Source organism: Sorex araneus, chromosome 2 (genome assembly GCF_027595985.1).
Source record: "Sorex araneus isolate mSorAra2 chromosome 2, mSorAra2.pri, whole genome shotgun sequence".
NCBI classification, from domain to species: domain Eukaryota; kingdom Metazoa; phylum Chordata; class Mammalia; order Eulipotyphla; family Soricidae; genus Sorex; species Sorex araneus.
Window position 1 is genome coordinate 226772358 of NC_073303.1, and position 16725 is coordinate 226789082.

Consider the following 16725-nt stretch of genomic DNA (forward strand, 5'->3'; position numbering starts at 1 on the left):
AAGACGTAAGCCTGAAAGCATTGTAATTTTCCACATGGTGATTCAATAAAATAAATTTTTTAAAAACTCCTAGAAACAATAGTCTCGTATACTAAAGTTGCAGGCTATAAAATCAATACCCAAAGGTCCATGGCTTTCCTATATGCAAATAATGAGAGAGAAGAAAGCAACATGATAAAAGCAATCCCGTTCACAATTGTGCCTCAAAAGATCAAGTACCTCGGAATCAGCTTAACTAAGGAGGTAAAAAGGACTTGTATAATGAAAACTATAAAATGCTACTTCAGGAAATAAAAGAGGACACGAGGAAATGGAAAGATATCCCCCTGCTCATGGGTTGGAAGAATTAATATTGTCAAAATGGCAATTCTCCCCAAAGCATTGTACAAATTCAGTGTGATCCCTATAAGGATACCCTTGTCATTCTTCAAAGAAATGGAGCAAGTGCTCCTGAAATTCATATGGAGCAATAAGCCCCCAAGAATAGCTAAAGCAATTCTTGGGAAAAAGAAAATGGGAGGAATCAACCTCCCCAACTTCCAACTCTACTACAAAGCGGTAATCATTAAAACAGCATGGTACTGGAACAAAGGCAGAGCTGCAGACTATGGAACAGGGTTGAATACTCTGACACATCCCTCCAAATATATGATCATCTAATCTTTGATAAGTGAGCAAGAAATGTGAAGAGGAGCAAGGAAAGCATGTTTAACAAATTGTGCTGGCAAAACTGGACAGCTACATGCAAAAAAAATGGGCTTAGACCTCCACCTATCACCACGTACAAAAGTCAGATCAAAATGGATTAAAGACCTCAACATCAGACCAGAATCCCTAAGGTACATTGAAGACAAGGTCGGCAAAACTCTCCACGACATTGAAGCCAATGGTATCTTCAAAGCTGACATGCCACTGGCCAAGCAAGTGAAAACAGAGATAAATAGACGGGACTATCTCAAACTAAGAAGCTTCTGCACCTCAAGAGAAACAGTGACCAAAGTACAAAGACAATCTACAGAATGGGAAAGGATATTTACGCAGCACCCATCCGATAAAGGGTTGATATCAAGGATATACAATGCACTGGTTGAACTCCACAAGAAGAAAACTGCCAACCCGATCAAAAAATGGGCTGATGAAATGAACAGAAACTTTCCCAAAAAAGAAATCCGAATGGCTGAGAGGCACATGAGAAAATGTTCAACATCACTAATCATCAGGGAGATGCAGATCAAAACAACAATGAGTTATCATCTCACACCATAGATGTGAGACTGGCCCACATCCCAAAAAACAAAAGCAACCGGTGTTGGCGTGGATGTGGGGAGAAAGGGACTCTCCTTCACTGCTGGTGGGAATGCCGACTGGTTGAGCCCTTTTGGAAAACAATATGGACGATTCTCAAAAAATTAGAAATTGAGCTTCCATTTGACCCAGCAATACCACTCTTGGGAATATATCCCAGAGAGGCAAAAAGGTATAGTAGAGATGATATCTGCATTTCTATGTTCATTGCAGCACTGTTTACAATAGCCACAATCTGGAAAAAAACAGAGTGCCCCAAAACAGATCACTGGTTAAAGAAACTCTGGTACATCTACACAATGGAATACTATGTAGCTGTCAGAAAACATGAAGTCATGAAATTTGCATATAAGTGGATCAACATGGAAAGTATCATGTTGAGTGAAATGAGTCAGAAAGAAAGAGACAGACATAGGAAGATTGCACTCATATGTGGAATATGAAATAGCTGAGAAGTACAAGTTTGCAATGATGCAATTTCTAACAGATATTTCTCTGGACTTAGTTATTAAAATACTAAAATACAGAAATCCAAAACCGTGCGGCCGCTATTGTGGCCATTCAACCTCATATCTCTTCATTCTCAGCAATGGAAAACAAATTCTCAAATGCTTCCTTTTCAGCAGGTCCTACTTTAGGGGGGAGAAACTCCAAACAATAATAGTGAGTTTTGTGTTGAAATATTGAATGTAATCAAAGTAAATTGAAAGTGAAGTGAAATTTATCAGTTACACAGGAGGGGTGGGGGGCTGGGGATATGGGGGGCGGGGTGGAGTTATACTGTGATTCTTGGTGGTGGAATATGTGCACTGGTGAAGGGATGGGTGTTCGAGCATTGTATAACTGAGACTTAAACCTGAAAACTTTGTAACTTTCCACATGGTGATTCAATAAAAGAAAAAAAAACTGGTTGTTTAGCCCAGAGAATTTTTTTAATTGACTTATTAAAGGGGAAAGCAGGACTTATCTACAAGGAAACCAAGATGGAAAGATACTTAAGCCTAAAATGAATTCAGACATAAAAGATTGGTGCGGGCTATGACAGTCTGGAAATGTTCTCTGTAGTAGGAGAATATGAACTGCACCTAAAGTAAAGTGAATGATCAAGAAGAAGGAGATGTAAAAACTGACTAGGTTAGAAGCATAAGCAAAGGCATGGATATATACCCAACTCATTTCTCCCGGCACAGAACTAACAGAACTAACTAGTCACAGAATTAACTGGAGAGGTATACTGCTCAATCATATTGATAAGACACAAAGTCTGGTAATATAACATCTGCAAACTAGAAAACCAGGAAAATCACTGGCATATTTCAATTCCAGACTGAAAAGATGAGGGAGAGTCCTGGTATCCCAAGGACCCAGAGCCACATGCTCAACTGTAGGAGAGCTGGACAAATGGACACCCCAACTCAAAAAAAAAAAAGAGACATCCCTCCATCCTTTTATTCTTTTTGTTTTTTTTTCTTTTATTCTTTTTGGACCCCTATAGAACTGGATGACATTTGGCCTCATTGATGAGGTTGGATATTCAGCAGGGGAGATGTTCAAGCAACGTGTGTGGACCCAGGGAGATAATACAGCTGGTACTATCAATATTTTGCAGTATTTTGCACGGCTTTCTTAGATGATTCGGTTCTCTGCTGCTCTGGCCCTACAGAGCTGGGTCCACTACTGGTGGGCATCCAGGGTTGTACCTGGTAGTGCTTGGAGGCCATGTGATTTTTATAATTAGACATATGAAAGGCATGATCCACCAGCACGCAAGGCATGGAGGTAGACTTTGAACTATCTCCCCAGGACTCAAGGGTAGACATTTTGTTTTGTTTTGTTTTATTTTTGGGGCACACCCAGCTTTGCTTAGAGCTTACTCCTGACTCTATACTCTGGGATCACTCCTTACTGGGCTTGGGGGACCATATGTGGCGCTCAGGATCAAACTATGAGAATAGCAGAGAGTCTCTTGCCCGCACGCCTGGCTGTCTTCCCCGGGGCCCCTCGGAGGGGATGGGCTCCAGCTTCCCTCCCCACCCTGAGCAGAGCTCCCGGCGGCCGAAGACCACTGGAACCTAGCTACAGCCATGCCCAAGGCCCCTCTCCACACGTTCGGACAGGCCTCATGCATGAAGGTACCGGCAGAGGAACCCAGGTGTGTGTAATTCCATCAACAGCCAACATCCAGGGAGAGACTTAAAAGCAAGCTCTCAGAAGCGATATCTTTAACCTACTTCTCCCTCTGGGAGAAACTGGCAATCTTCTAAGAGTTTCCTGCCCACATGGGACAGCCTTGCAAGCTTCCCATGGTGTATTCATATGCAAAATCCAGTAACAAGCTGGATCTCATTCCCCTGACCCTGAAGAGCCCCCAGTGCAACATCGTTAGGAGGGCTGAGTTGAGATAGACTTCTAAGATCTCAGGGAAAGGACGAAATGAAATGTTACTGAGCCCGCCCGAGAAATCGGTGATTAACGGGATTTCGTGATTCGTGATATTTGAAGTAGAAAGGGGAAGAAAATTTATGTAATTTGTCATACCTAGACATTGACCTAGACATTGAGTTCAAGTTTTGTTGCTTGTATGACCCCACGACTTTGTATCATTATATATCTCAAAACTCACTTCCAATAAAATAATACATATATCCAGTTGTTAGTTCTATTCCTTATCTTAATTCAGGAGTGCTCATTCCCCTCCAAAACATATGCATCATGACATGTTCACTGTACATGTTCACTGTTCAATGTCTTTTTTATTTCTAAAAATTCTGGATAACATTGCCAGTTTGTAAACTATAACCCAGGACTTATATTTATTCATATTCATGTCATCAACATAATCAACATCACCATCATTATGTAAGTACCTGGCCTCTGATATCAGGAAGACCACCTTTATTTTTATTTTTTTTTTGCTTTTTGGGTCACACCCAGCGATGCTCAGGGGTTACTCCTGGCTTTGCACTCAGGAATTACTCCTGGCGGTGCTTGGGGGACCATATGGGATGCAGGGGATCGAACCCGGGTCGGCCGCGTGCAAGGCAAATGCCCTACCCGCTGTGCTATCGCTCCGGCCCAAGGAAGACCACCTTTAATTTATTGTGACATCAAGTGGATATATATACATGTCTATGCATATATATACATGTATATATATAAATATATCTTGCTACCTTACAAAGCACATCTATAAACTTTCATGCAATGTTATTGCTTTTTTGAGTATGTGTTCGCCCACAACTCTTAAAACATAAACCATGCTTTTCTTGGACAAAATTTAGACACTGAGGGTGCCTGAGTTCCTGTATTTTTTTTTTATACAAAATAGTTATTTGTGTATCTGCAAAGTAGTTGTGCAAAACAAGAGTAAGTGAGAAAGAGAGATTTCTTGTCTAACCCAACTTATTTTTTTTTTGGGGGGGTCACACCCGGCAATGTACAGGGGTTACTCCTGGCTCTGCACTCAGGAATTACTCCTGGCGGTGCTCAGGGGACCATATGGGATGCTGGGATTCGAACCTGGGTTGGCCGCATGCAAGGCAAACGCCCTACCTTCTGTGCTATCGCTCCAGCCCCTCTAACCCAACTTATTAATGTCAGGCAGCTCTGTTCTTTTAGCAACATGCTTTCAAGTTAACACACAAAAGAAACCCTCATGAGACCAGAGCGACAGTACAGTGGGTAGGGCATGGGCAAGGCAAGTTTTCCAGCACCCCACATGGTCCCCCCCAGCCTGCCGGTACTGGTCCCTGGGGTTCAGAGTCAGGAGTAGGCCCTGAGCACCTCTGTGTGGCCCCAAAACAATAACAAAAAGTAACCCTCGTGTGTATAAATACACAAAAAAGAAAGGAAGAGAGGAGGCACACTGCACTGCACCGCGGGCACTGGGCATAGGGCATTGGCGCTCTAGCTCTCCCGCCGACCGCATTCACTAGTCTCCAGCCGCTTCCCCCACCCTGGGGAGGTTGATGGGTAGCACATAACTCACCACTTGCCCTGGGTCCGTCCCGTCCCTCGGCGGGACCCTGCTTTTGGGGGTGCTAGGAAGTAAGGGCAGCTGAGGCTTAAGTCGAGAAAGCAGATGCCCGGGAGTGAATAATATTCGAAGCCAATTAAATCCCATGTTACCAAAGCATATTAACAACTGTCTTTCTTTGTCCATACAAAAAGGGCATTGTTTTAAAGTAAACTATTCAAAAGACATGAGGAGAGGAGCAAGGCAATATTAACTTACAATACAAGTTTACTGTCCTAGCAAGGTCTGACCTTACAAATTAACAGTCTTATTAGGGGAAGAGCTGATTAACTGGTTGGGTAAGGAAGCATAGAAGTGATTACTGATAGACAAAGGAATGGGAGTGACTCGGGAGCACCTTGATGAGCATGACTGATATACCTAAGCTCCTAATGACAAGGGGAGCAGGACATACCAATGTAGTCTAGAATAGTTTAGAGATTATTACCAGATATGCCTAAACTCTTTGTGGCAAGGGAGAAAGGACAAACCAATGATATCCTACACTCGTGTATATAATTTTGTTATTTTTTACATTGATGATTTATTTTTCACATTTAAACAGTTGTTACCAGCTTTCAATGTTCCAGCATCAATCCCAAGTACAAGTGACCTTACCTCCACCATTGTCCCCATTTTCCCAACCAAGTTTTCTTACTGTGTTGACTATTACAAACTGTGAAGAGAAACCATGCCTCCGAATTTTAAATGAAGAGAAAAAAAAACAGGCCAGAGCGCTACCAGAACAGCCTGAATACATGCTTTGCATGTTGGGAGCCAGAGTTTGATCCCTGAGCACTGCTGGGAGTAGCCCCTGAGTACCTCCAGGGGTGTCCAACTCTTTCCCCAACCAAGAAAGGAGAAAAAAAAACTGTTTAAAAGCTTTTTTTCTGGTTTTGTTTGTTTTTTGCTTTTTGGGTCACACCCAGTGGTGCTCTGGGGTTCCTTCTGGTTTTGCACTCAGGAATTACTCCTGGCGGTGCTTGGGGGACCATATGGGATGCCGGGGATTGAACCTGGTCGGCTCGTGCAAGGCAAACACCCTACCCACTTTGCTATCCCTCCGGTCCCTCTTTCTGTTTTTAAATTTGATTTTATTCTGGTTTTAGTCCAGAATCAGAGCCTTACTGTAGGTAGGTTTGGAATTTAAGAGGACTGCTAATTGCTCTGCATAGTTGAAAGAAATTTGTCATTTTATAAACAAAACTGGGAGGAAAGGGAGAAAAGAAGCAGGAAGCCAAATGGCATTGCCATATCTGAACCAAAATAATGCCCTAAGAAAGTTTCACTGAGATGGATTCACTCAAGGTTTTTTAAAGAACAGTGATGTCTTATGTTGGTTTTAAACGATTTCATCACTGTTGTCTTACCTATACTAAACTTCACTTCTATTAACCGCATACTTTCAGTATCAGAGAACAGGTGAGACTTGTGGTATCCTGCAGGTAAGTCTTATATGGGGAAATGAGTATGGGTCAGTGAAAGGACAGCAGCCTTGCTTCTATCATCACCCTTAAGTAGGTATGCTTGACTGCACTAAATCAAAGGCAGCTATTAAGTTGGAGGCTTACGGGAAGTAACATGGGAAAAGAACAAACGCCTACTTTGAACTGAAATCAGCCACATGTGTGTAAGGACTGGGGGTATGAGGTTGGCAGGTGAAACTGGAGAAATAAGCTGCAGCAAGACCTGACTCCCTCTTCTCCAAATAGTTTAGTGGAAAATGGCTGAAAGGAGGACCATATCTGTCCCCCAAGCACTTCTAGAAGTGACCCAAAGCCAGGAGTGATCCCTGAGCACCTGAGAATTGCTACAATTTCTTTCTTGAATAGTAAGCTACACTAAGTTAACCTACCTGGGGCTGTTTTAGAATTATTCTTTAATAATTTCTTTAAAAATTTATTTCAGAAGGTCTATTTCATCTTGTGTTACTTTTGGCTTAATGTAATCAGGAATTACTCCTGATAGTGCCAGTAATCTAACCTAGGCATGCAAAGCATGCTACTGGCCCTTTAAACTATTTCCCCAGCCCCCCTCCCTCCAGCCCTTCCTTCTCTTCCTTCTCTCCCTTCCTCTCTCCCTCTCTCCCTCCCTCCATCTCTCTCTCTTTCTCTCTCTCTTTCTCTCTCTCTCTCTTTCTTTCTTTCTTTCTTTCTTTCTTTCTTTCTTTCTTTCTTTCTTTCTTTCTTTCTTTCTTTCTTTCTTTCTTTCTTTCTTTCTTTCTTTCCTTCTTTCTTTTTCTTTCTCATTCCCACTTTGATTTACAAAGTCATTGATCGTTGAGTTTCAGGCATATAATGTTCCAATACCAGTTCATCAGCAGTGTCAACTTCCCTCCACCAACATGGGGTAGGGGAGATACTAAAGAAAATAAGGAGCTTACCTTGCACACAGCTGACCTGGGTTAGATCCCAGGCAAACCATATGGTCCCCAAGCACCACCAGGAGTGATTCCTGGATGCAGAGCCAGGAGTAAGCATTGCCAGACATGGTCCCAAAACAAAAATAATGGAGTGATAGCACAGCGGGTAGGGTGTTTGCCTTGCACACAGCTGACTCGGGTTCGATTCCTCCACCCCTCTCACTCTCGGAGACTCCTCCATCACTCTCACTCTCACCAGCAATCTAGTGAGAGTATCCCGCCCACATGGCAGAGCCTGGCAAACTACCTGTGGCGTTATTTTAAATGCCAAAAACAGTAACAACAAGTCTCACAATGGAGACTTTACTGGTGCCCACTCGAGCAAATCAATGAACAACTGGACGACAGTGCTACAGTGCTATAATTTAAAAACTTTTACCAAGCGAGTTAACCCACACGCTAAATATTTGGTGTTGGTATGTTCAGCTGCTATTACATTCATGTAAAATGATCTCTATGTGATTAAGAGGATACAATTTGGTGTTCATCTTTGCTGCCCTTACACTGGGGGGGGGGGTGAGGGAGGGAAGGGGGGAAGGACAAAAAGTAAAGAAAATTTGTGCCTTAAAGGACATGGGTGGGTCAGAGGGATAGCTAAACAAAGCGGGGTACATCTCCTATACTGCATGGTCCCTCAAGCACTCAGACGACCCCTGAGATCTCAGCCAAGAGGAGTCCCTGAGCATTATGGGTTATGACCCCCAAACAAAAACGAAACCAACAACAACAAAAAAAATTGATATGGGGCTGGAGCGATGGGTAGGGCATTTGCCTTGCACGGAGCCAATCCGGGTTCGATTCCCAGCATCCCCTATGGTCCCCTGAGCACCGCCAGGGGTAATTCCTGAGTGCAGAGCCCTGTTCATCGCCAAGTGTGACCCAAAAAGCAAAAAAAAAGGAAAAAATTTCTTCCTCAAAGAAGATGAGAGGCATAATTGTCTCCAACTTCAAAACTATACTACAAAGTGATAGTAATTAAAAGAACATGGTATTGGAATAAAGACAGACCCTCAGATCAGTGGAATAGAATTGAATATTATGTCACAGGCCCTTAAACATATGATCATTTAACCTTTGATAAAGGAGTAAGAAATATGAAGTGGAGCAAGAAAAGTCTCTTCAACAAATGGTTCTGGGAAAAGGTGCCGATCCAATGCCTTTTCCCCCTGGTGGCTCGAAGGCTGCCATCTTCCAGAGGCCAGTGGACAGACAGGTTGGGGCCCACAGTGACGAGGCACGAGGCGCCTTACGGAATGAGGGTGGGACCTGCCCTTTCCTCCCCTGCCCCAACGAGACCCTGAGTCACCGGCCACAAATGGCCTCTCTGGCTCCTGATCAAGTTGTTTAACGTCCATGATCCCAGAGACTGAGAAATAAATCTCGGAATTCAGCGACTTTTGGCAGAAATCCCTCCAAAATTTTTTTTCTCAGTATAAGTGGTTTTTATTTTTCTGAAGTCCTTTATTTAGAAATCTCTCCAGATTTAACTATTAAAATTCCAGAATTCCAAAATCATGCGACCGCTACTGCGGCCGCACAACATCAAATGCTATTCATAATCAGCAACAGAAAACAAAGTGTCCAAGGTTGCCTTTTTGGCAGATCTAGGTGTTGGGGGAAAATCTCAAATAACAATGGTGGGTCCTATGTAGAAATATTGAATGTAATCAAAGTAGAGAGAGAGTAATGTGGAAATCATCTGCCACACAGGTAGGGGGAGGGTGTGGCACGGGGGCTATACTGGGGTATTGGTGTACAACATCTCACAATCTCAGGCCTAGCTATGCTTGGATGTAAAAATTGTTTTTTTGTTACTGTTTCTTTCACTGACTATGCTTCTGGTTATGTAACTGACTTTGATACTCTTTCCGTTGACTAAGTTAATTTGCATATTCTGCCTATGTGGCTGAATATCATTGGTTAGAACATTAAGCTAGTTATAAAAGGGGCTGAACAGGCTGCTCTGGGGCACAACACCACCAGAGACAGTTTGTGCTCCTCCGTAAAGTATTTCTTTCGCGTGCATATCTTAATGCCTCAGACTGTCTAACCAAACCTTACTGCAACACTGGGGTTTTTGGTGGTGGAAAATATAAACTGGTGAAGGAACGGGTGTTTCATCATTGTATGATCAAGACTTAAACTCGAAAGCTTTGTAACTGCTCTCATGGTGATTCAATAAATAAATTTTTAAAAAGATGGAACTCAATATCAGACCTGAATCTGTAAGGTACATAGAGGAAAATGTAGGAAGAACCCTACATGACATTGAAGCTAGAGGCATTTTTGAAGATGAAACACCACTGATCAAGCAAGTTGAAGCAAAGATAAACAAATGGGACTATATGAACTAAGAAGTTTCTGTACCTCAAAGGAAATGGTGACCAAGATACAAAGACAGCCCACGGAATAGGAAAAATTATTTACTCAATATCCATCAGATAAGGGGTTAATATTAGATATTATTATTAAAAGCACTAGTAGAACTTCATAAGAAACAAAAACATCCAACCCATCAAAAAATGGGAAAAATTAGTCTCATATTATGTTTTTTTTTTTTTTTTTTGCTTTTTGGGTCACACCCGGCAATGCACAGGGGTCATTCCTGGCTCATGCACTCAGGAATTGCCCCTGGCGGTGACTCAGGGGACCATATGGGATGCTGGGATTCGAACCTGGGTCGGCCGCGTGCAAGGCAAATGCCTTACCCGCTGTGCTATCACTCCAGCCCCTCATATTATGTTTTTTAAATCCCACAAATGAGCAATCATTTTATGCCTGTTCATAATCATTTCACTCAGCACAATCCTCTCCATATCCATCCATTTATAAGCAAATTTCATTACTTCATTTTTCCCAACAGCTGTGGAGTATTGTCTCAAGTGCTGGTGTAGAAGGCAATTGGGATACAGAAGACTATGATAAAGATATTTGGAAATGATCACTCCAGGTAAGAACTGCGTGCTGAAAGTAGGCGAAGGAACAAACATAATAATCTCTCAGTATCTGTATTGCAAACCATAATCCAAAAGGAGACAGAGAGAGAGGGAAAGGGGAGAGAAAAATAAAGCGCTTTTATTTTTGAAAGGCTGGCAAGGAGTGGGGCGGGGGTGGGGGAGGGGTGTCGGGAGGGAAACTGGGGACATTCATGATAGTAAATGTACACTGGTGGAGGGATGGGTGTTGGAACATTGTATGACTGATATCCAACCATGAACAGCTTTGTAGCTGTACCTCACTGTAATTCAATAAAATAAGTATTTTTTTAAAATCGAGAGAAAAATGAACAGAAACTTCCTCCAAGAAGAAAAATACAAATGTCCAAAAGGCACATGAAAAACAATGCTCCACATCACTAAACATCAGGGCAATGCAAATCAAAACAACAATAAGATATCATCTCACAGCACAGAGACTGGCACACATCCAAAAGAACAAGAACAAACAGTGCTGGCATGGATGTGGGGGGCGGGGGGAAAGGGACTCTCATTCTTGTTGACAAAAATGCTGACTGGTTTAGCCTTTTGGGGAAAAAAATAGGCATTCCTTGAAAAAGTAGAACTAGAGTTTCATATGATCCAATACCACCATTTCTGGGAACATACTCTGGGTGCTGAAAATCACACAGTAGAAATGCCATTTGCAGTTCTATGTTCATAGCAGCACTATTCACCATAGCCAGAATCTGGAAATAACCCCAAGTGCCCAAGAACAGATGAGTGGATAAGGAAACTATGGTACATCTATACAATGGAATACTATGCAGTCGTGAGGGAAAATGAAGTTATAAAATTTGCTTAATTAATTAATGGATGAACATGGAGAGTATCATCCTGAGTGAGTCAGGAGAGGGACATAGAATGTTTGCATTCACTTTTGGGATATAAAAAACACAGTATGAGATTGATACTCAAGGACAGTAGAAACAAGGGCCAGGAGGACTGGTCAATGGTTGGAAGCTTATCACAAGTAGGGGCGGGAGGAGGCAGTTAGGACAGTGAAGAGACCACTCTGACAATGATAGTTGGAAATGATCACTCCGGACTAGAACTAAGTGCTGATAGGAGGTAAAGGAATATACATGATTAACTTTCAGTACCTTTATTGTAAACATTAATGCCTAAAAGGAAAGAAAGAGAAAAGTGTCTGCCATAGAAGCAGGCTTCGGGGATGATGGTAAGAGGGGAACTGGGGACATTGGTGGTGGGAAATTTACAATGGTAGAGGGAAAGGTGTTGGAATATTGAATGATTGAGACCTAATCATGAACAACTTTGTAACATGTATCTCATGGTGATTCAATTAAAAATTCTTTCTCAAGGCTGGAAAGATAACACAAGAGACTGAGTGCATGTTTTGCAGGAAGGAGGCTTGGGCTACATGGTGCCCAGATACCACCAGGATCAAGGCCCAAGCACTGAACTTGGATAGTCCCTGACCACTGTGTTTCCCTGCAAAAGAAACTTTTTTAAACCAAAATTGAGGTGATGAAGTTATCACTCTATCTTCTAAAGGTTTCATAGGTTTTGTCTTTTATATCGAAGTCTTTCATTCAATTGTATATGTGGGGTAAAAATACAATTTCCTTTTTTATGAATGTAAATAACCATTTGTTTAGTTTTAAAACATTTTTGTTTGAAAAATACCAGATATATACACAAATGGAATAGAACTTGACAATTATTTCATAGCCAGTCCTACTACATTTGTATTCCAATGTATTTATAAAATAATTTTTGGTAAATTCCAATAACTATATAATTGGAGAGGGCATTGGGTCACAACTGGTGGTGATTAGAAGGGACTCCAAGTGCTATTCTTGGGGACCATATGTGGTGCCAGAGATCAAACTGGGGTTAGCCATCTGTAAGGGAAAAATCTATCTTTTGTGCTCAGGCCCAAATAATATTTTTATAAGTAAATGTATTTATTGCAAATGTAAGCACATTTCAAATAATAATGCTATAAGTATATTAATAAATATAGGTCATCTATTTATGGTTTTAGAACCACACAAATATACTTGGGGGACCATGTGGGGTTGAGGATCAAATCCAGGTTTCCTGCATAAAAGTATGAACTCAGCCATTTCAACCATCTCCCTGGCCCAGATATAGATCTTTTGAGCAATTATAACATTGCTAGCACATTTAAATTGTGAATTACAAATCTTTAATAGTAAGTTATTAAATAAAGCTAGTCACATCCTAATACAAAAATATAGCAGAAAAGATTGTAAGAGCAGAAAACTGCAGACAAGTTTGCCTCATAAGCAGAGATGCAAAAACATTTAATAAACTATTAGCAAAATAAATCAAGAATTTATAAAAAGTTAACTATACACCATGATTAAATGGTAGTTACCCTGAGAATAAAAGACTGGTTTGATATTAGAAAATTAGTTAAAATCTACCAAATAAACAGAACCCATGAAGAGTAAACCGTATGATCATATCAAAAGATACAGAAAAAGCATTTAATACAAAATCAACTTACTGAAGCTTACTTTAGTGCACAACACATAGTTATGTTTTCACAAAATTATTTAAGTTTCTTAGTTTTAAAAAGTGGGAGGGCGTGTTTGGGTCACATCTGGCAGTACTCAGGGAACCATGAGATACCGGGACAAACCTGGAGCTCTTGCATGCAAAGCCTGTTCTTGAGCCCTTTGAAACACCTCCCTGGCTCCATAATCACGTAAATGTGCTTGAAATAATATTTTCAATCTCTACATTCTCAGCAATGGAGAGCCATCAAATGCTTCCTTGACAGTGGGACTGTCTTCTCTTTTTTGGGGGGAAACCCTAGCAACAATAGTGAATTATGTGTTGAAACATGGACTGTAACCAAGATAAAGCGTAAACGAAGTGAAACTTATCACTTACAAGGGCGGGGACTGGGGGGGGCGGGAGGTATAATGGGGTGGTTGGTGATGGAATATGGGCACGGGTGAAGGGAAGGGTGTTTGAGTACTGTATAACTGACATAATCCTGAGAACTTTGTAACCCTCCACATGGTGATTCAATAAAATTTAAATTAAAAAAAAATAATAATATTTTCAGTATTTTGCATTGCATTGCTTAAGAGGCACATTTTCCACATTTAAACATGTCCTACCCTCCACTTCTCTTTCCTTTCCAGCTGTTGTTGCTATGACCAGGGCTCTCTCTCTCTCTCTCTCTCTCTCTCTCTCTCTCTCTCTCTCTCTCTCTCTCTCTCTCACACACACACACACACCTGAAAGTAGTGCATGCACATTTTAGCTGTAGTGCTTGTTGGGGATTGCACCTCAGGTTGTGGGGCTTGCACACTCAGTCATGGTGCTATCTGAGGATTATACTCCTTTCTGGTGCTTATATTTGTGCTCATGAGGGGTGGCAGTGTTGAACTCATTCCTTGTGTTTGTGTACATTCTGATTGTAGCGCTCTCCAGCGGTTATTGCAGTGTTCACATAGGTCCTTGCCAGGGGTGACCTTCCTGGTTGTCGTACTGGGACATCTTTAAGTGGTGCTCACTTGGGGCTCCCTTGTCTTGTTCACACGTCTGGCTGCAGAGCAGTTAATTGCTTGTGGCCCCACAGGCAACCGACTCTTGTCAGGATCAAACACCACAGATGTGAGGATCAAGCTCAGTATGTGTGGTGGCACTTTGCCCTTGCCACTGACCCTCAACCCTGGATCCTGAAATATTTCTATGGGTGGTATGTCAAAATTTAACAGGCATAGGTTTGGTTTCATAGTAATAAACAATGTGTCTTAAAATCAGTGATTGCTTACAGTTGGGCTGGAACGATAGCACAGCAGTAGGGCGTTCACCTTACACGTGGCTGACCCAGGTTTGATTCCTCCGCCCCTCTCAGAGAGCCCAAAAGTATACCCGTGGCGTATTTGATATGCCAAAAACAGTAACAACTCTCAAAATGGAGACGTTACTGGTGCCTGCTTGAGCAACAGGATGACAGTGATACAGTGACAGTGCTAACAGTTAATAAAATTCAGTTATCAGAACCCAGTTTTTGCTTTATTGTTATAGCTGTCATAGGGGCAGTGCTAGACCACACATAGTGGAGGATCAAAATACTCTACCACTTGAACCATATCCCTAGCCTCCAAGGCTTTTTTTTTTTTAATTCAAATCTGTATCCATCTTCCTGCTTTCAGTAATGAGAGGAATTAAAAATCTGCTAATCCGCCATGCTCACGGCCCATCTCCACAGACTTAGAACATAGGAGAATGACTCTGCTGAAAAACTCAGGCATATGGGTTTTGTGATCAAAACCTTCAGGCTCGCACACAGTTGGGAATGGGTGACCTCCCCCCATCTACCTGTTTTTCCAGGAGCCTGGCAGTCACACCTTCTGGGGGCCATATAAGCTCAGTAATGGCCATGATCCAGAGACTCACAAAGAAATCTCGGAAGACAGCCATAAGCTGCAGAGATGCCTCTTGGCCCCAAAGTCACTATCCAGTTAAAAATTTAACTCCAACTCTACCACCCTTTTTAAAATTTTAGAATTCTTGGAGCACGCAGCTGCATTAGCAGCTGTGTGACATCTCATACTCTACGCCACTGATGTACCAAGAGTAGCACGCCACATTTGAGATGGGCATGAAAAATAAAAGTTCTGACGTTGATTTTCCTTCAAAACAAAGTGTTAAATGAATAGGCTAGAGAGAGCTCAGTGGGCTGGAATACATGCTCTGCATTCAGGAGACCCAGGTTCAATTTCAGTACCACGTGGTCCTCTTTGAGCACGACCAATGGCGAACTTTGGCACTATGCCACAGCAGCCACCAACACCACTGAGTGGCCCAAAAACAAAAAAGCAAAACAAAACTATTATATGATAAACAAATAACAATTCTAAATTTGATCTATTTGACCTTTTCATTTAGAGAATGGAATTATTACAGTGCCTTTTATGATAAAAAAAACACTACCGACTGACACATACTATTTACAAACACATTGGAAATAATCAGAGGCTGGACCCATACTAAATTCATGACAGTCATCTCATTTAGAAGATAAATGGGGTTAGGAAAGGAAAGATGGAATTCATAAGTGCACTTTTTTTGCTTCAGAAAATTATCTGAAGCAACAAAATGTTAAAAGTTTCTTAATTCTAGATGATGTTAATAAGAATTATATCTATTGTATAGTTTCTTCTGTATTTTTTTTTTCGGGAATGAGACACAGCTGGCAATGTTCAGGGGTTACTCCTAGCTCTGCACTCAGGAATCACTCCAGGAGAGCTCAGGGGACCACATGGTATGTCAGGGATCGAACCCAGGTCAGCCACATGAAAGGCAAGTGCCTTGCTAGCTGTACTAATTCTCTAGCCCCTTCAGTGTATTTTTATGTTTGTGAAACAAGTTTAGAAAGAGATTACTGTGTAGCGGTATTTACGTATAACCTTTAAATCTTTGATAATGGGTACTATCAAATGGGTAAAGATATAGGTAAAACTGTTGAGACTTCAACAAAGGTAACAAAAGACGGTATACTCAGTAGTTGGAACCACAAATTTTAATCAAAATTTTAATCTCAGTCTGAATAGTTTGGCTATTTACTCTGTGACCTTGAACCAAGGAACTTTGTGCCTTAGTGACTTTGCCCTGGGTCTTTTACATTACCTGGAGAACCCAGGTAACCACTGCCCTTCCTGTGGAGATCCAAAAGAGCATGACATAGTATCACCCTAGCAGTTCTCCAACTTATAGGGATTTTACTGTCCCCTTTTCAGGAAAACGAAAAACTTAATGCTCCTGTAGAAACCTACCTTCTTTAAGGGGCAATTCTTGACTGTACCTGAGACAGTTACTACCACTCTTAGCTGCCCCCACCCCAATCCGTCTAGTGCCCTCCTTCCAGGGGTGGCAGGATATCACTCTCCCGGGGAAGTGTATGTCAACAGAGGTGACTTTTCTGGATAGGATTTTTATCTATCACTCATCCCACTGCTCATCGATTTGCTCGA